The 22,708-nt window shown below is 41.8% G+C and overlaps 1 protein-coding gene across 2 annotated transcripts in view; it reads right to left on the bottom strand.

Moving 5' to 3' along the window:
* trim2a (tripartite motif containing 2a) overlaps positions 1–18,587 on the bottom strand; it is a 221,913-nt gene extending 203,326 nt beyond the window's left edge. The window contains exon 1 of one of the 2 annotated variants that reach the window (XM_052039372.1): positions 18,451–18,587. The gene's annotated coding sequence lies outside the window, so the exon portion shown is untranslated. Of the gene's footprint in view, positions 1–18,270; positions 18,317–18,450 lie in introns of those variants that run through there. The other variant, XM_052039391.1, reaches the window with a different exon arrangement.
* Positions 18,588–22,708: the final 4,121 nt, after the last annotated feature.

Below are 22,708 nucleotides of genomic sequence, written 5' to 3'. Positions count from 1 at the left end.
GCTCATGGAATGCAAATTAAAATAAATAATTCTGCTTTGCAAAAACTGAAGCACATCCCAAAACACAATTTAACTTAGTTAGAGAGATTTTGCCAAGTAAGAGTAACCAGCAATACAGACTTGTTTGTGAGCAAAAGTTAGTTTATGATGGCTGAGGATGGCAGTTTTAAAGGTTAATTGCCAATGCCACCTCTGATCTCAATGACAATATTGAACATCATCCAAACCTACAACTTGTAGTCAAGATATATCCAAGAAAAGGAGTAGTGTGAACTGTGTAACTCAAGACCTGGGTGTAGAGAATGTAAAGTGAAGACTTTTGCTTTATCTTCAAAATACAAATGTAATGTCAAGAAGACACAGAATTCTTACTAATCTGCTGGCCCATCATACAAACAGCATGGATGAATCAAAACTCAGCCATCTCGTAAACATTCTGCAAGTATGCTTTACAATAAGTTGGATAAATGTAACAGTCTAAAATCAATGCTTAATGTTACCACAATATTTTTGAGATTTGCACTGAAAAGAAACCATGTATGTGGTGTAGTGCAGAAACTAATGCTCCATCATAAAGGCAGATAAGGTTAAATGTTCCTTGTATAACAAACCTAGTAGGATGTTTCTGAAAAAGGGTACCATGGATAAGGACAAAATGAGAGATAATGGATGTTGCTAAGGACAAGCAGCTATAATCAGGAAGCCATTCATAGAAACAAGAATCTGTCTTAAAATTGTCTTCAAATACAACAAACAGTAATCAGTCCTGAAATTACAGGCAGTTCCATCAACAAACACTCACAAAGTAACTGACAAAACAATCTCTTAACAGACACTTGTATGAAGACTTTTTTAAAAAAAAAAATAAAAAATAAAAAAATAAACTGCGGAGTTGCACATCAAGCAGCATCTGTGGGAGGAAAAGAATTGTCAATGTTTTGGGTGGAGACCCTGCATCAGGACTTTTGCTCCAGATTCCAGCATCTGCAGTCTCTTGTGTCTCCACTTGTTTGAAGAAACTTTAAGTAATGTGATATTCATTGATACTATGAGGGAACTGAAACCAGCCTGAGCTTGAGCAAACTTGTTGCTTGCTTGTGAGTTTCACTTACTGGAGTTGGGACTTGGAGAGAGTGGGGGAATTGAAGAGGTGAGACTCTGCTTACTTGGGAGTTTCACTTGCAGGAATTTAAGAGGTAAGTCAGTTAATTGTTAGTAAATAGGTGATTGGCAAGTTATCAGCAACCAATAAAAAGTTACAGTAAGCGGAGTGGCCATTTTGAGATAAGCTGCTGTCTTGTCGAAGTGCTGCTGGTTGTCTACGTGTGGGCTTGGGTGAATATCAGGCTTCGGTGAAGAGGGTGAACGACACTAAGGTGAGGGGAGGTTCTTATTTTCTTTTTGTCTCTTTATTTTCCCTCAAAGCTTTTTAGTGACAGCAGGTGAGCTCAAACCGAGTCATGCTCCTCCTGTGCCATGTGGGAACTTGGAGGTTGCCAGTATCCCTGAAGTGTCCAGCTGCGGCTCCTGATAGACAGCATGATGGCACAGGATTCACTTTGGAGCATCCATGATGCTGAGAATGTTGTGGATAGCACATTTAGTGAGTTGGTCACACTGCAGTTTAAGCACCTAGGGGAAGATAGGGAATGGGTGACCAAAAGGCAGAGCAGTAGCAGGAAGGTAGTGCAGGAGTCCCCTGTGGTCGTCTCCCTCCAAAACAGATGTACCACTTTGGATACTGTTGGGGGAGATGGCTCATCAGGGGAAGGTGGCAGTAGCCTGGATCATGGCACCATGAGTGACTCTGCTGCACAGGAGGGCAGGAAAAAGTGGCAGAGCGATAGCTCTACCATACACTGTATAAGTCCTACCCTGGTTTGGTCTCCCAAAATGCAATACCTTACATTTACCTGGATTGAAAGCCATTTGCCCATTTTCAGCCCATATACCTAGGTGATACCTAACATGGTCATGTTCATATTTGTCAATCAATAACTGGGGTGTCTCTGTATCCAGAGAGCCACACCTCAGTGCAATGGTAAAAGGTGGTTATGCTGGGTTCCCAACAAAGGAATATTCCAAGTATTGTCTGTTAAGATATGCTACCATTATAAAATGCAATTCTATGGAATTATTTGTCTGCACCCAAAAAAAATTGAAGTAAACTATGCAATTGTAATAGTTGAAACTGTTTGTTTTTAATCAGCTGCTGTTTGCTTTGAGCTTAACGTGCATAAAATCTTGATGTACTTTGAGTTCAGGCAGATTCTATCAAGAAATCCTGGTCAAATCATGTAGATGCCACAGCCAAGAAAGCTCACCAGCACCTCTACTTCCTCAGGAGGCTAAAGAAATTTGGTTTGTCCCCTTTGACTCTCACCAACTTTTACTGATGCACCATAGAAAGCATCCTATCTGGATGTATCACGGCTTGGTACAGCAACTGCTCTTCCCAGGACTGCAAGAAGCTGCAGAGAGTTGTGGACACAGCTCAGCGCATCATGGACACCAGCTTCCCCTCCTTGGACTCTCGTTGTCTTGGTGTAGCAGCCAGCATATTCAAAGACCCCACCCACCCACCCGGGACATTCTCTCTTCTCTCCTCTTCCATCGGATAGAAGATACAGGAGCCTGAGGGCACGTACCACCAGACTTGAGGACAGCTTCTACCCCACTGTGATAAGACTATTGAGCGGTGAGATGGACTATGGCCTCACAATCTACCTTGTTGTGACCTTGCACCTTATTACACTGCACTTTCTCTGTAGATGTGACACTACTCTGTACTGTTACTGTTTTTACCTGTACTACATCAATGCACTTTGTACTAACTCAATGTAACTGCCCTGTGTAATGAATTGACCTGTATGATCAGTTTGTAAGACAAGCTTTTCACTGTACCTCAGTACAAGTAACAGTAATATACTAATACCAAATTCTACCAAGAGATTCTCCCACACGATCTCCCACCTTGTACCTGCTGAATACTGGTGCTATACAATACTATTACAGCTACAGTTCCTGTCTGGCTCACTCAAGTCACAACAAATGGCACCAAGAAGTCACCCAACAATAAATTGATTGCAGATGACTTGATTACAATTGGACTCAAATGTGAGATAGTGAGCTGGTGATAATTTCTGAATATTATGAGAATAGCAGGAATGGTCTTTTAAAAATAATTAACAATGACTAATTGATCAAGCAGTAGTATACATCTGGTATTGGAGGGGCATGGGGAAACTGATGAGAAGTTCTTGCAAGGAAGTAATAATGCCATCTCTTTTGTGATGTATCTACAGAAAGTACAGGCAGAAACATTATATGAGCTGAGGTGGTGGTGGGAGCTGGAGGGGGACTATGTTGGTGAAACCTCAGCACAGAGCATTTCGGACTGAGAACCAAGGGGAATTTTAATCATTATTGAGAGTTGGTTTCAGTCTTGCCAAAGGACCAAACCATTTGGCTTCCCTGCTGATGACAGGAAGCACAAATGGCTTATTGTGCTATTCATCAACATTCCTTAGTGTCCTATCATATACTGTATATGTCCTACTTCTATTTGACTTCCAAAATCCATCATCTTACGGTTGTCAGGATTAAATTCCATCTGCAAATGCTCTGCCCAAATTTTCGCCTGATCTATATCCTGCTATAACTAGGCACTGATTTCCAATTGGAAAAACATTCTTTCATCACCACCACACTCTGTCTCATATTACCAAGCCAATTTTGGATCCAATTTGCAGCTCACCTTGGATCCCTTGTTCCTTAACCCTCTGGACCGACATACTACATGGGACCTTGTCAAATTCCTAACTAAAGTCCATATATACAATATCTTCTGCCCTACTTTCATCAATCTCTTACTTTTTCAAAAAATTCCATCAAATTAGTGAGACAGATTTCCCTCACACAAAGCCATGCCTAATTAGTCCCTGCCTTTCAAAGCATACATAAATTATGTCCCTTAGAAGTTTCTCCAATAATTTCCTTTCCATTGATATAAGGCTCACCAGACTGTAGTTACCATTTATCCCTCTGCTCTTCTTAAATAAGATTTGGCTATCCTGCAGTATTCTGATATCTCACCAGTGGCTAATAAGAATACAAAGACATCTTCCAGGGCCCCACCAGTCTCTTCCCTTGTTTCCCATAGCATTCTGGCCCTGGTGATTTATCCACCTTTATGCATTCTAAAATATCTAACACCACGCACTTAGATTCATAAAGTCATAGAGCAACACAGCACAGACACATGGCCTTTGGTCCAAGAAGTCCGTGCCCATCACGTTACCCACTTAGCTAGTCTCAATTTCCTGTATTTGGCCCATATCCCTCTAAGCCCTGCCCCTCCATGTACCTGTCCAAGTGTTTCTTAAATGATACAATTGTAGCTGCCTCAACCACTTCCTCTGGCAGCTTGTTCCATTTATTCATCACCCTCTGCATAAAAAAAGTAGCCCCTCAGGTCCCTTTTAAATCTTTCTCCTCTCACCCTAAATATACACCCCCTAGCTTTGGTCTCCCCTACCATGGAAAAAAGACTGGTCTCATTCTCCTACGTTCCGAGGAATAAAGACCTAGCCTGGCCAACCTTTCCCTATAACTCAGCCCCTCTAGTTCTGGCAAAAGCCTTGTAAATCTGACTCTCTTTTGTCAGATGTTATTTTACCCAGGAGCATCTGCTCCTAATCTACTCTTTCCAGGTTCTCTCTAATGTTATTGAAATCACCCTTCTACCAATTTAGAATCTTATCCTTTTCCATAACTACCTTGAAACTTACACAATTATGGTCATTGTTTCCAAAGTGTTCCCCAAGTGACACTTCCACCACCTGCTCAGTTTAATTTCCAAAGATGAGGTCAAGTACAGCTCCTTCTCTGGTTGAGCTATCTACATGTTATCTCAAAGACTCTGCACTATTCTAGCTTCCTTATCTGAGGCAGGATATACAGTACTTGCTGTATAAGGAAGGTTTATTAGATTGATACCCAGGATATAAGGGATAAATTATGAACAAAGTTCGCTTCTACTCATTGGAGTCTAGAAAATAAGATGTGATCTCTTTGAAATATAAATGTATCTGAGAGACTTTGAAAAGATAAATACTGTAGGGATGTTTCCCTTCATGGGAGAACCTAGAGGTAGGGGATAATGGAGATGAAGAGAAATTTCTTCTCATAGAGGGTGGTTGGACTTCAGAATTTTCAATCAAAGAGCGCAGTGCACTGAATTGTTGAAAATATTGAAAGCTGTGATGGATAGTTTTGTGAACTAAAGGGGAATCAAGAGTTATGGTGATCAGGCTGAAAACTGGAATGGAGACCAAGATCAGATCAATCTTGATCTTATTGAATGGTAAAGCTGAATTGAGGGGTCTGGTGACCATTCCTGTGTGCTGCACAACTCTGATTCATAGAACCTTTCCTATCCAAGTCCCTGTCGAAGTGCTCGTTAAATGTTGTAATTGTATCTGCTTCTACCATCCCCTCTGGCAGCTCAATCTAGATAACAACTACTCTGTGTGAAAAATTTATCCCTCAGATCTTCCTTAAATTTCTCCCCTCCCATCTTAATCCTGTGTCCTCTAGTTCTAGACTCCCCTCTTCTGAGATAAAGACTTTGACTATATTTCCTATCTATGTCCCTCATAATTTTATAAATCTTTGTAAGGTCACCACTCAGCCTCCTATGTTCCAGTGAGGATAAAGCCAGCCTATCCAATCTCTCCTTAGAACTAGAGCCCTCTTTCCAGGCAACATCCTGTCGAATCTATTCTGCTCTCACTATTACAATCACCTTCTTCCTATAGTGTGGCGATCAGAACTGTACACAATAACCCCAAATGAGATCCTAGAGTCGTACAGCATGGAAACAGGCCCTTTGGCCCAAATGGTCCATGCTAACCAAGATACCCATCTAAACTAGTCCCATTTGCCCATATTTGGCCCATATCCCTCTAAACTTATCCTATCCATGTACATCTCCAAGTGTCTTTTAAGTGTTGTTAATGTACCTGCCTCAATCACTTCCTCTAGCAGTGCACTCTATATGTTGACCACCCTCTGGGTGATAAAGTTGCCCCTCAGGTTCCTGTTAAATCTCTCCCCTCTCACCTTAAAAGGTCTAGCCAATATCTTGCACAGCTGCAATATGATGTCCCAATTCTTATACTCAATGCCTCAGCCTATGAAGACAAGCCTACCAAATACCTTCTTCACTACCCTATTCATCTGTGTCACCACTTTCAGTGGGCTATGGACATGCACCCCAACATCCCTCTGTACATTAACACACCTAAAGTCCCTATAATTTACTCAATATGTGCTACAAACATATGACTTTCCAAAGTGCATGAGCTAGGGATAGTTAATTGGGAACAGCTGTTTTTGGGCAAGTCCACATCTGACATGTGGAGGGTGTTTAAAGACCAACTGCACAGAGTAAAGGACAGGTATGTTCCAGTAAAAAGGAAGGACAACGATGGCAAGGTAAGGGAACCTTGGATGTCAAGAGAGATGGTGAATTTAGTGAAGTAAAAAAAGGAAGCATATGTAAGGCTGAGGAAGCTAAAATAGAACAGGGCCCTTGAGGATTATAAAGAAGCCAGAAAAAAAATTCAATAAGGGAACTAGGAGAGCCAGGAAGTGTCAAGAAAAGTTCTTGACCAATAGATTAAAGAGAATCCTAAGGAATTCTATACATACATCGAGAGCAAGAGGATAACCAGGGAGAGGATAGGACCACTCAAGGATGAAGGACAGAACATGTGCTTGGAGGGTGAGGATGTGGGTGAGGGTCCTAAGTGAGTACTTTGCATTGGTATTTACCAGAAAAAGGATGTGGAGGACAGTGAAATCAGCGTGGAGTATGCTAATGTGCTAGGATAAAGGAGGGAACATGTACTTGGAGGCAGAGAATGTAGGACAGTCAGGATGGCATTGTGCAGGGCAGGTCATGTCTTTCTTGATTGAGATTTTTGAAGCAAAGTGATGGTGGAGAGTTGTTTTTCAGACTAGAGGCCTGTAACGAATGGTATTCTCTAGGGGTTGGTGCAAGGCTCATTCCTATTTGTCACCTATATCACTGATTTGGATGAGAATGTATAAGGCATGGTTGGTGAGTGTGCAGATGATACTAAAATAGGTGGTGTCATCGACAATGAAGATGGTTATCAAGATTTACAGATTGAGTTTGACCAGCTGGGTAAGTGGGCTGAGGAATGGCAAATGGAGTTTAATTCGTATAAGTGCGAGGTGTTGGATTTTGGGAAGGCAAATGAGGGTAGGAGTTTCACAGTGAATGGTAGGGCCCTGGGAAGTATTGTAGAACAGAAGGACCTAGGAGTACGAGTACATGGTTCCCTGAAAGTGGCATCACATGTAGAAAGGGCGGTAAATAAGGTTTTTGCATGCTGGCCATTATCAGTCAAGACGTTGAGAATAGAAGTTGGCACGTTAGTTTGCAGTTGTACAAGATGTTGGTGAGGCCACATTTGGAAAATTGTGCTCAATTTTGGTCACCCTGCTGTTGGAAAGATGCCATTAAGCTATAAATAATGCAGAGGAGATTTATGAGGAGATTGCCTACACTCAAGGGACTGAGTTATGGAGAGAGATTGAGCAGGTTGGGACTTTTTTCATTGGAGCATAGGAGAATGAGGGGTGATCTTATAAATTATGAGGGGCATAGACTAAGTCAATGTGCAGTCTTTTTTTCCAGGGTTGGGGAATCAAGAACTCGAGGACACAGGTTTAAAGTGATCTAACAGGAACCTGAGGGGCATCCCTTCCACCCAGGGTGTGGTCTGTATATGGACTGAGCTGCCAGAGGAAGTTACCATAGAACTGTACAGCAAGTTGTTGAGGCAGGTACATTAACAACATTGAATAGATACTTTGACAGGTACATGGAAAGGAAATGTTTAGAGGGATGTGGGCCAAATGTGGGCAAATGAGACTAGCTCAGGTGGATGTCTTGGCATGGACCAGTTGGGCTGAAGGGCCTGTTTCTATGCTGTATGACTTCATAACTCTATGATTCTAGGTGGCAAAGGTGATCAATGAACATAGAGCAGTAGATGTTGTCTATATCGATTTTTTTTTTAAGTAAGGAATTCAACAAGGTCCGTCATAGTTGGCTGATCCAGAAGACTGAAATGCATGGGATCCACCGTAACTTGGCTGTTTGGATTCAGAATTGGCTTGCCCATAAGACAGAGGGTAGTGTTTGATTGGTCTTCTTTTATGTGGAGGTCCCTAACTGGTGGTGGTTCTGCAGGGATCCATACTGGGACCCCTGCTATTTGTGATATATATATATATATATATATATATATATATATATATATATATATATATATATATATATATATATATAAATGATTTGGATGAAAACGTGAATGTGTGGGCTACTAAGCTTGCCAATGACACAAATATTAGTGGCATTTTGGATAGTGTAGGTTGCCAAAGGATACAGTGGAATATAGATCAGTTGCAGATATGGGTAGAGAAATGGTAAATGACCTTACATTTGACCTCCCAGAGTACAAATGACCTCTCCACTATCCACAACTCCACCAAATTTACTAACTCTCCCATCTACATTTTCACAAACAACAGAATTCTCAACACCAGTCACTGTGAAGCACCACTGGTCACAGACCTGCTGCCAGAATAACATGACTCCACCACTACATCTGTCTGTTTTTACAATCTAATTCTGAATCCAAACTGCCAAGTCACTGTGGATTCCATGCATCTTAATCTTCTGGATTAGCCTACCATGAAGGATCTTGTCAAATGACTTAAAGTCCATTTAAATAACATCCACTGCCCCCCCCACCCTCATCAATTACTTTGTCACCTCCTCAAAAAACTCAATTAAGTTTGTAAGACATGACCTGCTTTGCAGAAGGCCATGCTGATGTCTCTAATCAGGCCCTGTTTCTGCAAATCTGCATAAATCCTATCCCTAAGAATCCTCTCCAAGGGCTTCCCTACCACTGATGTGAGGTTCACTGGCCTGTAATTTCCTGGTTTATCCCTAGTTCTCTTCTTGAACAAAGGAGTAACATTAGCTATTCAACAGTCCTTCAGGACCTTGCCTGTTGCCCATGAGGATACAAAGGTCTTTGTCAAGTCTCCAGCAATCTCCCCTCTTTCCTCTTTCAATAATCTGGTATAGATCCCATCAGGTCCTGGGAGCTTATCCACCTTGATGCTCTTTAACACAGCCAGTATCACTTCATTTTTGATCTCAAAATGCCCTGGCACATTTGCATTCCCCACATTAATCTCACTAATCTCACCATGTCCTTCTTGGTGAATACAAATGTAATGTATTCATTTTGTACCTTGCCTACATCCTCTGACTCCCAGCATAAATTTCCTCCTTTATCCTTGATTGGTCCTACCCTCTCCCTAGTTATCCTTTTGTTTTTAATGTAAGTATATTCCTTGCAATTCTCTTTAATCCTACTTGCCAAGGACATTTCAGGGCCACCTTTGGCCTTGCCAATCCCTGGTTCCTTGTGAGACCAGGGAGGGGTATGCTGATATTCTAGGGCATGTTGATATGAAGAATGAAGAGGTGTTGGGGCTCTTGAAGAACATTATGGTGGATAATCCCCAGAGCCTGATGGGATCTATCCCAGGCAAGAGAGGCTATTGCTGGGATTTTGACAGAGGTCTTTGTATTCTCTTTAGCCACAGGCATAGTCCCAGAGGACTGGAGAATAGCCAGTGTTGTTCCTTTCTTTAAGAAGGGCAGTAGAGACAAACCAAGGAATTTTCAGTCAGTGAGCTTACATCAGTGAGAGGGAGATTATTGGACAAGATTCTTAGGGATAAGAGTTTTTTGAGAAGGTAACAAGGATGATTGATGAGGTCAGGGCAGTGAAGATTGGTCTCTATTAAGGCTTTTGACAAAGTCCCTCATGATAGGTTGATCCAGGAGATTAAGGTGCATGGAATCCACTTGGTAGATTGGATTCAACATTGACTTGGCTATAGAAAACAGAGGATAGTGTTGGAGGGTATTATTCTGACTGGAGGCCTATGACCAGTGGTGTTCCGGGAAGATTATTGCTGGGACCTCATTTTATATATATATATATATATATATATATATATATATACACACGTACACAGGTACATATATATGTATGTATTATATATATGTATATGATTTGGATGAAGCTGCAGGTGGGCTGATTTGTAAGTTTGCAGGTGACACAAAAATTGGAAGAAATGTGCTTAGTGATGAAGGTTGTCAAAGGATTCAACAAAATATAGACAAGGGATGTTAGCTTTCATAAGTCATGGGATCAAGTTTAAGAGCCACGAGGTAATGATGCAGCTCTACAAAACTCTGGTTGGACCACACTTCGAGTACTGTGTCCAGTTCTGGTCGCCTCATTATAGGAAGATTGTGGAAGTGTTGGAAAGGATGCAGAGGAGATTTACCAGGATGCTGCCTGGTTTAGAGAGTATGGATTATGAGGAGAGACTAAGGGAGCTAGGGCTTTACTCTTTGCAGAGGAGGAGGATGAGGGGAGACATGATAGAGGTGTACAAAATATTAATAGGAATAGATAGAGTGGACAGCCAGTGCCTCTTTCCCAGGGCACCAATACTCAATACAAGAGGGCATGGCTTTAAAGTAATGGGTGGGAAGTTCAAGGGAGATATCAGAGGGAGGTTTTTTACCCAGAGATTGGTTGGTGCATGGAATGCGCTTCCTGGGGTGGTGGTGGAAGTAGGTACGTTGGTCAAATTCAAGAGATTGTTAGATAAGCATATGGAGGAATTTAAAATAGGGGGATATGTGGGAGGAAGAGGTTAGATAGTATTAGGTGTGGTTTAAAGGTCGGCACAACATGGTGGGCCAAAGGGCCTGTATTGTTCTGTACTGTTCTATGGTTCTAAGAGGAAAATGTCAGACAATAATGCTGTAGCCAATGAGAGCAAGTATAGTTGTCAGGATAGACAGGAGCACAGTGAAGAGAGAGGAAAGATATTTGGTTTAAACTGCATTTATTTCAATGTAAGGGGCTTGACAGGTAAGGCAAATGAATTCAGGGTGTGGATTGGCCCTGAGAGCTGGGGTATCACAGCCATAACAGAAACATGGCTGAGAGAAGGGCAGGACTGGCAGCATAATATTCCAGGATACAGATGCTGCAGGCGTGACAGAAGTACAGGTAAGAGAGAAAGAGGACATAACAACAATCATTAGAGAGGATATTCTGGGGGGATCATCCACTGAGGCCACATGGGTAGAACATATAAATAAGAAGGGAATGGTCACATTGATAGGATCGTATAATAGGCCCCTCCAATAGTCAGCAGGAATTGGAGCAGATAGGTAAAGAGATTGCAGCTAGTTGTAAACATAATAGGGTAGTATTAGTGGGAGATTTTAACTTCCCTAATACTTTCTAGGCCAACCATAATGTAAAAGGCTTGGTTGGAGTGGAATTTGTGAAATGTGTCCAAGAAAGCTTCCTTTATCAATATATCAATGGACCTACTAGAGAAGGTGCAACACTGGACCTCCTCCTGGGACATGAGGTAGGGCAAGTGATGAAAGTGTCTGTCGGCGAGCACTTTAGTTCCAGTGACGATAATTCTATTAGTTTTAAAATAGTTGTGGAGAAGGATACGGCTGGTTCATAGGGGCTGAAATGGGGCAGAGCAAATTTTGGAGCCATTAAGTGAGTCCTTGCAGAGGTTCATTGGGTGAGATTGTTTACAGGGAACAGAGCATCTGCCAAGTGGGAGGCCTTTAAGTGTCACGTCAAGAGTTCAGGGCCTGGATGTTTCTGTTACAGTGAAAGGCAAGGCTGGTAAGTTTCGGGAACCCTGGTTGATGGGAGATATTGAGACTCTGGTTAAGAAAAAGAGGGAAGCATACACTTCGCATAAGCAATAGGGAACTAGTGAATCTCTTGATGACTACAAGAAGTGTAGGAATGCATTTAAGAGAGAACTTAGGAGGGCAAAAAGAGGATATGAGAAGGAACTGGCAGGCAAAGTCAGTCAAGATCCTAAGAGATTCTATCCATATATTGAGAGGGTGGCTAGAGAGGGAATTGGTCTCCTTAAAGATCAGCATGGCCATTTGTATGTGGAACCAAAGGAACTGGGAGAGATTTTTAATGAATATTTCTCTTCAGTTCTTACTGTGGAGAAAGTGATGGAGGCTAAGGAAATGAGGGAAATGAATGGTGTTTACTTGGACCACATACAAATTAGCAGGGAGCAGGTATTGGAGGCCTTAAAGTGCATTAAGGAGGATAAATCCCCATGGCCTGACCTGGTGCATTTTCAAACCTTGTGGGAAGCTAGAGAAGAAATTGTAGAGGCCCTTGGAAAGATTTTTGCTTTATCCTGGCCACAGATGAGGTTCTGGAGGACTAGAGAGTGGCTAATGTGTTATTATTGTTTAAAAAAGGTAGCAAAAACAAGCCAGGAAACTACAGGCCAGGGAGTCTGACATTTGTGGTGGGTAAATTGCTGGAAGGGATTCTGAGGGACAAGATCTACCAACATTTGGAGAGACAGGGTCTAATTCAGGACAGTCAGCACGGCTTTGTGCGAGGGAATTCATGTCTGACAAATCTCTTGCAGTAAAGAAACAAAGGACTGCAGATGCTGGAATCTAGATGAAAAATGTGATGATGCTGGAGAAACTCAGCAGGTCAGGCAGCATCCGTGGAGAAAAGTAGACCGTCAACGTTTCGGGTCAGGACCTTTCTTCAGGACTAAGGGGAAGCCCAATATATAGGAGGGAAAAACAGAGCAGTGATAGGTGGACAAAGGAAGGGAGGTGGGGTGGGCACAAGGTGGTGATAGGTAGATTCAGGTAAGACATGGTGATAGGCAGGTGTGGGGAGGGAGGGGAGAGCAGATCCACTGGAGGATGGATCAAAGGTAAGGAGGAAAAAAGGGGGGTAGAAAAAGAGGTAGTCCAGGAAAGGGAAGAAAAGAAGAGGCATGGTTGGGGGATGGGGGTGTTGTTGTGGGGATTACTTAAAGTGGGAAAATTCAATGTTCATGCCATTAGGCTGCAAGGTTCCAAGACAGAAAATGAGGTGCTGTTCCTTCAGTTTGCGCTTGGACTTCTCCTGGCAATGGAGGAGGCCGAGGGCTGGCATATCTGCGATGGAGTGCGAGGGGGAGTTGATGTGACTGGCAATGGGAAGATGTAGGTCGCGGTTACAGACAGAGCACAGATGTTCTGCAAAATGGTCACTTAGTCAGCGTTTAGTCTCACCAATGTAGAGGAGGCCACACCTGGAGCACTGAATGCAGTAGATGATATTAAAGGAGGTGCAGGTAAATGTCTGTCTTACCTGAAAGGACTGTTTGGGTCCCTGAATGGAGTTGATGGAGGTGGTTGTCGGGGCAGGTGTTGCACCTATGGCGGGGCCAGTGGAAAGTCCCTGAGTGGGAGCGGGATGGATGAGGAGGGAGGAGTGAACAAGGGAGTCACGGAGAGAGCGGTCCTTGTGAGAGGCAGAAAGGGGTGGGAGGGGAAGAAATGCTTGGTAATGGGGTCCCGTTGGAGATGGTGGAAGTGGCGGAGAATGATGTGTTGGACAAGTAGGCTGGTAGGGTGAAATGTGATGACAGGGGGTCCTCATCCCTTTTGGGTCTGGGAGGGATAAGGATGAGATCAGGGGTAAGGGAAATGGCAGAGATGTGGGTGCCAGCTCTCTCGACCACAGTAGGGGGGAAGTCACAGTTAGCAAAGAAGTTGGACATCTCGGATGTCCTGGAGTGGAAAACCTCATCATGGGAGCAGATGCAGCGGAGGTGGAAAAATTGAGAAAAAGGGGACAGCGTCCTAGCAAGAGACAGGGTGGGAGGAGCTGTAATCAAGGTAGCTGTGGTCGTCGGTGGATTTGTAGAAGATGTCAGTGGATAAGGAATCTCCTGAGATGGAAAGATCAAGGAAGGAGTGAGAGGTGTCAGAGATAGTCATAATGAACTGGAGAGCAAGGTGAAAATTTGTGGGGAAATTCCAGAAGGGTAGGTGAGTGTGTAGACAGTGGATGTTGTCTATTGGGATTTAGCAAGTCCTTTGACAAGTTCAGTCCTCATTGAGGGGTCAGTAGTGGAAAGGGTGAGCAGCTTCAAGTTCCTAGGCATCAACGTCTTGGAAGATGTACCCTGGGCCCAACACATTGATCCAAACATGAAGAAGGCACACCAGCACCTCTACTTCATAAGGAGTTTGAAGAGATTTGGTATATCACCAAAGACTCTTGCAAATTTCAATAGATGCACAGTGGAGAGCATTCTGACTGGTTGCAACACAGCCTAGTATTGGAGGCTCCAATGCACAGCATCGCAAGAGACTGCAGAGTGATGTAGACACAGACAGCTCCATCACGGGCACAGACCTCCCCACCATCGAGGACATCTTCAAGAGGTGGTGACTCAAGAATGCGGCATCCATCACTAAGGATCCTCACCATCCGGAACATGCCCTCTTCTCGTTATTACCTTCAGGAAGGAGGTACAGGAGTCCGAAGATTCAGAAACAACTACTTCACTTCTGCCATCAGATTTCTGAATGGTCCACGAACCCATGAACACTACTTTGTTATTTTTTTGCGCTATTTATTTATTTTGTAATTTATAGTATTTTTATGGCTTTGCACTATACTGCTGCCGCAAAACAACACATTTCATGACATTCAAGTCAGTGATAACAAACCTAATTTTGAGTACTTAGATTCTGAGAAGACAGATGTTATGTCCAGTAAGTCTGTAAGGAAGAACAGGCATAAACAAGGTAATAGACATAATGGGATGGATGGGTTGAAATGCATTTATTTTAATGTTAGAAGTATTAGGGGTAAGAGTTATGAACTCAGACCATGGATTAGTATATGGAACAATGATGTTGTGGCCAATACAGAGTCATGTGGCGGGAGGGACAGGACTGGATGCTTAATGTTCTGGGGTTTTCATATTTTAGAAAATATAGAGAGGGAGGTAAGGGAGGCCACAATTATTCGGGGATAATATCACAGCTGCACTCAGAGAGGAAATAATGGGGAGCTCATCCACTGAGTCTATATGGGTAGAATTCAAAAATAAGAAAGGTGCAATCACTCTGATGGGATTATACTACATCTCCCACCAGTATATTGAGGAACAGATATGCAGGCAGATAGGGTACATGTGTCAAAACAACAGGATTGTTGTGTGTGACTTCAACTCCCCAATGTCAACTGGGACCTTCTTAGTGCAAGAGGTTTAGTTGGGGCAGGATTTGTTGGGTGCATCCAATGGAAGGATTCTTAAATCAATATGCAGATAGTCCAACGTGAAGATGGGCCAGATTGGATCTGGTGCTGGGTACTGAGCCTGGCCAGGTAACTGACCTTTCAGTGGGAAAACAGTTAGGGAACAGTGACCACAACTCCTTCAGTTTTAAGGTAGCTACAGACAACGATAAGTATGAACCTTGCTGGAGAGTATTAATTTGGAGCAGGGCAAATTATGAGAGTATTAGGCGAGAATTAGGGAGAGTTAATTGGGAACAGCTGTTTTTGGGCAAGTCCTCATCTGACATGTGGAGGGTGTTTAAAAACCACATGCACAGAATAAAGTGCAGGTGTGGTCCTGTAAGAAGGAAGGACAAGAGTGGCAAGGTAAGGGGACCTTGGTTGTTGAGAGAGGTGGGGAACTTAGTCAAGGAAACATATGTAAGGTTTGGGAAGATAAAATCAAATGGAGCCCTTGAGGATTATAAAGAAGGGAAATAGAAGAGCCAGGAGGGGCCATGAAAAGTCCTTGGCAAGTAGGATTAAAGAGAATCCCTAAGAATTCTATACATACCGTCTATCAAGAGCAAGTGGATAACAAGGGAGAGGGTAGGACTACCCAAGGATAAAGGAGGCAGAGGATTTAGGCAAGGTCTAAAATGAGTATTTTGCATTGGTATTTACCGAAGAGAAGGACATGGAGAACAGTGAGATCATTGTGGAGTGTGCTAATATGCTAGGGCACCTTAAGATAAAGAAGGAGGAACTGTTGGGTCTCTTCAAGAACATTAATGTGGATAAGCTCCTTGGGCCTGACGGGTTCAACCCCAGGTTATTGAGAGAGGCAAGAGATGAGATTGCTGGGGCCTTGACCAAGAGCTTCATATCCTCTCTAGCCACAGGTGAGGCCCTGGAGGACTGGCAAATAGCTAATGTTGTTGTGTTATTCAAGAAGGGAAATAGGGATAACCCTGGAAACTATAGACTAGTGAGACTCACATTAGTGGTCAGGAAGCTATTGAGAGGATTCTTAGGGATAGGATTTATGAGCATTTGGAAGACCATGGCTTAATTTGGGACAGTCAACATGGTATTTTGCAAGGCAAGTCATGTCTTACTAACTTGATTGAGTTTTTAAGAGAAGGTGACAAAGGTGATTGATGAATGAAGAGCTGTGGATGTTCTCTACATGGATTTTAGTAAGGCATTTGACAAGGTCCCTCATGGTCCCTCCATCCAGAAGATCAAGATGCATGGGATGCATGATGACTTGGCCATTTGGATTCAGATTTGGCTTGCCCAGAGAAAACAAAGGGTAGTGGTCAATGGGACCTATTCTGGCTGGAGGTCCGTGACATGTGGTGGTCCACAGGGATCCATATTGGGACCTCTGCTGTTTGTGATATTTATAAATGACCTGGATGAAAATGTAGATGGGTAGGTTAGTGAGTTCACAGATGATACAAAGATTGGTGGTAGTGTGAGTAGTTTAGAAGATTGCCAAAGCATACAGCGGGATATAGGTGAGTTGTAGATATGGGTGGAAAAATGGCAGAAGCAGTTTAATCCATCCAAATGTGAGGTGTGACACTTTGGGAGATCAAATATAAAGAGACAGTACACTGTTCATCTCAAGATCCTTTCACACTGTTGATGTACAGAGGACTTTGCGGTTCAAGTCCATAGCTCCCTGAAAGTGGCTGTACAGGTTGACAGGGTGGTAAAGAACGTGTATGGCATACTTGCCTTTATTACTTGAGGCATTGAGTTCAAAAGCTGAAGTTATGTTGCAGCTTTATAAAACTCCAGTTCGGCTGTGTCTGGAGTATTGCATTCAATTCTGGTCACCCCGTAATAGGAAGAATGTGGAAGCTTTGGAGATTGTGCAGAGGTTTACTAGGATGCTGCCTGGATTAGAGGGCATGTACTATAAAGAAAGGTTGGATGAACTTGGCATGTTTTCTTTGGAGTGCCGGAGGCTGAGTGGAAATCTGACAGAGGTTTGTAAGATTATGAGAGGCACTGATAGAGTAGACAGCTGGTATCTTTTTTCCAGGGTCAAAATGTCTAATATTAGATGGCATGCATTTAAGCTGAGAGGGGGTACATTCAAAGGAGATGTGTAGGAAATTTTTTTTACACAAAGTGGTGGGTGCCTGGAATGCACAGCTAGGGGTGGTGGTGGAGGCAAATACAATAGAGGCATTTGAGAGGCTCTCAGATAGGCACATGAATGTGCAGAGAATAGGGGGGGTGTATAGCCATTGTGTAGACAGAAGGGATTAGTTTTGTGAGTCATTTAATTACTAGTTTAATTTATTTGGCAAACCATAATTCCTGTGCTGCACTATTCTATGCTCCATGTTCGATTTTCTCTTAGTTACAAAGCAAGTGTTTTAACATGGCTCTTGGAACTCATTGCCGGGAGGAGGTAGAAGCAAATGCAATCACAACGTTTAAGAGGCATTTAAAACAGACACGTGAACAGGCAGGGAATGGAGGTATATTGACCATGTGCAGGCAGATCTGCAGTTTAAATTGGCGTCATGTTTGGCACTGACATCATGAGCCAAAGGGCTATTTCCTGTGCTATACTGTCCATGTTCTATGTAAGAGCAATGAGAGATCAGCATTTAAGGTTGGCATTTGCAGAAACAACCAGATCGCAAACAAAAATTAAAAAAGGAAGATTTAAGATCAGAGGTTTTGAAACTCCCTAGATCTAAAATAAAATTGTTGTAAAACTGAAACATAAGCTAAAAATGCTATCATCCTGAGCATATAAATAACATTGAGATTTTATGATCTCAATTCAAAATAATTTAAAATAAATAATTAGGCATTGACAAAGGCAGTGAAAAGTGATCCACAATGCAATTAAAGGTAGATTTCATCTCCAAAAATTGATAAAATGTTCACAGCCTATGAAACCATCATATTTTGGTTTCAATGTGCATTTTGCAATACAAAGTTGATTTACCTTACTAAACTCAAACAAATCAAATTTGCCAGTATCTCTCCCTTCAGACAGCCGATGTTGCAGCATCTGCCTGTTCAGAAAAAATGACACAGGATTGTACTGGTATCCAGCACAACATCACACACTCCGCCACCGCATAAGAACACTGTCAGAATGCATTGAATAACCCACTGTACTTACATTTAGAAATGTATTTGTAAAAGTTGTGCACTGGTCCAACAAAAGTTGATTGCAAAAATGTGAAAGGAAAGAGAAAGAGAGAGCTGTACATCTGACTTTCAGCATCCAAGCACAACAAAACCGCTCCCTGAAATCCCCATATGCTCCATCCCCATGTGTACTGTGGAGCAGATGCTGAACTTAATATCTACGTCATGATGCTTCTGAGAGTCGGTGTGGGGGTTGGGAGAGGACAGAAATAATGAAAATGAAATTATCTGCTTTGTGAAGAAAATGGAATGTCATCTTGGGAGAGAATTTAAACCATTTCAACTAAAATGTGAATTGATAATGGAATAAATATGGCACAATGCAACTATTGTCAAGCAGAAGCTTGCAGCTTATTTTTTTAGTGTTGAAGATTACTTAATAATACCTGATATTTGTATTGCTTGGCCCATTTCCGCTATGGGCACACAGAACTGATTTTCCCCCAACTCAGCTGAAAAGAGGAGTTTATAAAAACACGCAGCAATCACATAGCAAAAACAAAAAAAAGACATTAATATTCAGCTCATTTCCTACTGCCAAACTTGTCTATTAGGTTTAGTTGCCATAGAAACTAAGAGCAGCTAGAGGTCATTTCTCATTAAGACCGTTTCCATGGCAATTATGTATGCATCTAATTAGATTGGCAACAAAAAGCCTGCACTCCTACAAGAACAATTTTGTTTTCTTCAAGGAAAAAACAGTACAGTTCCAATATCCAGCATGCTTGGTGCTTTGCTGGTGCTGGACTGGTAGATTGTCCACACTATTAGATGTTATTCATTCTTAATTCCCCACCATATTTTTAATGATGCCACAGAGTATTATAATAAATTCTCCATTTAACTCAGTGAGTTCAGGGGATGGGGGGAGGGGGGGGGGGGTTGAGGGGAGTGGGGTGGTGCTGGCATAGGAATCAGGGCCCTGGAGAGTCTTGGGTGAGCATTACTCGTTGAGCCAAATGCTGAACTATCGGGATTTCTGAATGGTTGGATAGTGGATTATTGGAGTAACATGGCCACTATGCCCACTTTATCTGATTAGGGAAATAACTAACTATCTCTGCAGCAGAATTCTAAACAATACAACTGAAGAATGAAAAATTAACTGAAGGTCACGGAGTATATGTATCTAATTATACGTATGATCTTTGTCTCTGAGGTTGTCTTACCTTGTGGAGAATATATATTTGGCATTCAATGATGAAATAAGATACAGAGCAGCATTTGGCATAATGACATTGCAATCAAAAATAATGGCAGTTGTAACATGGTTAATTTCTCATAAAAATCAAGCAACCTGCAAATGAATGAAACAGTAATCAACTTCAATGGGAGGAAACTAATCCAAACTGGGAATATATGAGGAATCCTGCAGAGAATGTATAAACTTTACCAACAATGATATCTTTAAATTAAGGAATTAAAATTAAATTAAGAAAATATCTTTAAATTAAATTTAATTTACATGAAGAGAAAGCAACTTTCCCCCAAAAAATGGAAATCACTAGCTGGAAGGGAGGTTGGGCCAGTTGGAACTGGGGGAGTACTTGATCTAACAGCTCCACTGCTGCTATCCTCTTGGCCTCACAGTGAGAGGTGATTTCTGTCCAGTATGATGAATGCAGATGATCAGAAGTCTGTGCTGCAGGTTGTCAACAATTAACATCAGTCAAATTTATGATTTTCATGCTGATCGAGGAAGGGCATACCCTTTTTTTTTAGCTCACTTGGAAAATTCAATCCTGCAGATCATGTATAATTCCTTCCTATACAGTTGTACGCAGAGGGAATTCAGGTTGTGGTCTCATCTCCAGTTTACATGGCCATGTATACTGCCTTGGGATTGCTGAATACTTCTTTGATAGTAAGTTATGCAGCAGCAATTATGCCATTGATGGTATCTGGTGAAACTTTAAAAATGCAACACACATTCAAAATTGATGATTAAGAAGGTGAAAATGTATCAACATCACATGTGATCACCTCAAGACGCAGGCAGCCTTAAGCTCAGTTCCAGGCATATTCGCAAATCTAACATGGACCCAAATAAATTAATGGGGCAATCCATGATGCCAGATACACAGAACACAACTGGGTCACTGTTAAAGCATGGTGTTGTTTGTAATGGCACATTAAATACCAATTTCCCATTTTAGAGTCCTAGAGCAATACAGCATGGATTTGGCCCCTCTTCAGCCCAACGAGTCATGCCGACCATGTTGTCCACCATCGAGTACCAATTTCCTGCATTCAGCCCATATTGCTTCAGGCCCCTCCCCTCCAAGTGCTTCTTAAATTATACTATTGTACCTGCCTCAACTATTTCCTCTGGCAGCTTGTTCCATATACTCACCATCTTCTGCATGAAAAAGTTGCTCCTCAGGTCCCTTTTAAGTATTTTCCTTTCACCCTAAATCTATGCCTGCAAGTTTTGGACTCCCCTACCCTGGAGAAAAGACTGTTTCCATCCACCTTATCTGTGCAATCATGCTAACCATCTATGCTAATGAAAGAGTCAAGTCTCGTTCTTTGTTAATTTCACTTTTCCAGGAGTCAGGAGTTGAGAGTGAGAGCAGAAACTTGTAAAAAGACAAGTCTAATTGATTGGCTAATTGGGAGGCACTTTAACCAACAAAAGGAAAGTGAGGTTAACTGGAGTGGCCATTATGATAGTGGCAAGTGTAAGAGTGGGGAACTGAGGCTTTGGCTCAAGAGGCTTCAGTGAAGAAGCACAGGTGAGGAGCAGGTAAGACTTTATTTGCCTGTTAATCTGAGACCTTTGACAGTGTATATAAAATGGCAGTCAGGGCAGTAGAATGTCCCTCCTGAGAGATGTAGGAAGTCAGTGAATCTTGTGGTCTCCCTGATGCATATATCTGTGGGTAGTGCACCCAGCTGCAGTACTTGACAGACTGGGTCAAAGAACTGGCGGTGCAGTTGGATGTACTCAGGATCATCCAGGGTTCTGAGTATATCATGGATGAGCGTTTTACTGAGGTGGTCACACCTTAGGTGCAGGCTACAGATAAATGGGTGATCACCAGGAGAAATAAGGTGAATAGGCAGACAGTGCAGGGTTACCCTGTGGTCATTTCCCTCACTAACAGGTATGCCCCTTGAGATTTTAACTGTTGTCTAAACCCTTCCATGGATAGATCTGTATCAAATCCTACACTTCCAAACAAATCCGCTGTCTTTATTAATTCCTTTTTAGTTGAATCTGGAATTTTAGATGTTTGGAGATTTCTACATCCATATGATAAAGAATTTTCATTCTTTTCTCATGTTTACCATAAGTATTCGAGGATTGATTACTTTTTTATTGATGCTAGATTAGCTCCACTTACTATGGACTGTAAATACGATGCAACTGCCATCTCTGATCATGCACCATTGATTTTATCAATTAAAGTACCAGATGTCAGACAATGGCGATTTAACCCTTCTCTATTACAAGACTCAGATTTCATCCAATTTATCAAAGAACAGATTTCATTTTTCTTTTTAACTAATTTTACTGAAAAAATTTCCAGTGGGATAATATGGGATACTTTTAAAGCATATATCCGTGGTCAAATTATTTCATATTCTGCTGGCTTGAAAAAACCAACTAGTAATGAAATACGTATATTGGCTGACAAGATTAAAGAAATTGATAAAAAATATTCTGATACTCCGAATCTGGAGCTTTTTAAAAAGAGAACAGAACTCCAATTACAACATAGTTTATTATTAACATCTTCAATTGAAAATCTACTACTTAAAAACAAAAGTCACTTTTATATACATGGTGACAAATCCGGTAAATTATTGGCCAACCAATTGAAAGCTACTTTATCTAAATGTCAGATTAATAAAATTTGTAAACCAGATGGTACCTACACCATAGATCCTGTTCAAATCAACAAATCCTTTCAAGAATTTTATCCTTCTTTATACCAATCAGAATCCCCTGAGGATCCTACATCAATGTATGAATTTTTAAGAAATCTGAAGATTTCCCAACTATCTTTAAATGAACGTTCTACATTAGATGCTCCCATTTTGGAGGATTAATGAGTATTATATATAGCCCTTTATCCCAAATTCCAGAATGTGTTGTTTCACTAGATGCTGAAAAGACGTGACAGAGTCGAATGGGAATATCTATTCACTACAGTTCAAAAATTTAATTTTAGCCCTAAATTTATATCTGCGATTAAGATGATTTATTATACACATATGGCTTC

The sequence above is a fragment of the Pristis pectinata genome, chromosome 2 (assembly GCF_009764475.1).
Source record: "Pristis pectinata isolate sPriPec2 chromosome 2, sPriPec2.1.pri, whole genome shotgun sequence".
Classification (NCBI taxonomy): Eukaryota; Metazoa; Chordata; class Chondrichthyes; order Rhinopristiformes; family Pristidae; genus Pristis; species Pristis pectinata.
This window is presented reverse-complemented; position numbering and strand designations above follow the sequence as displayed.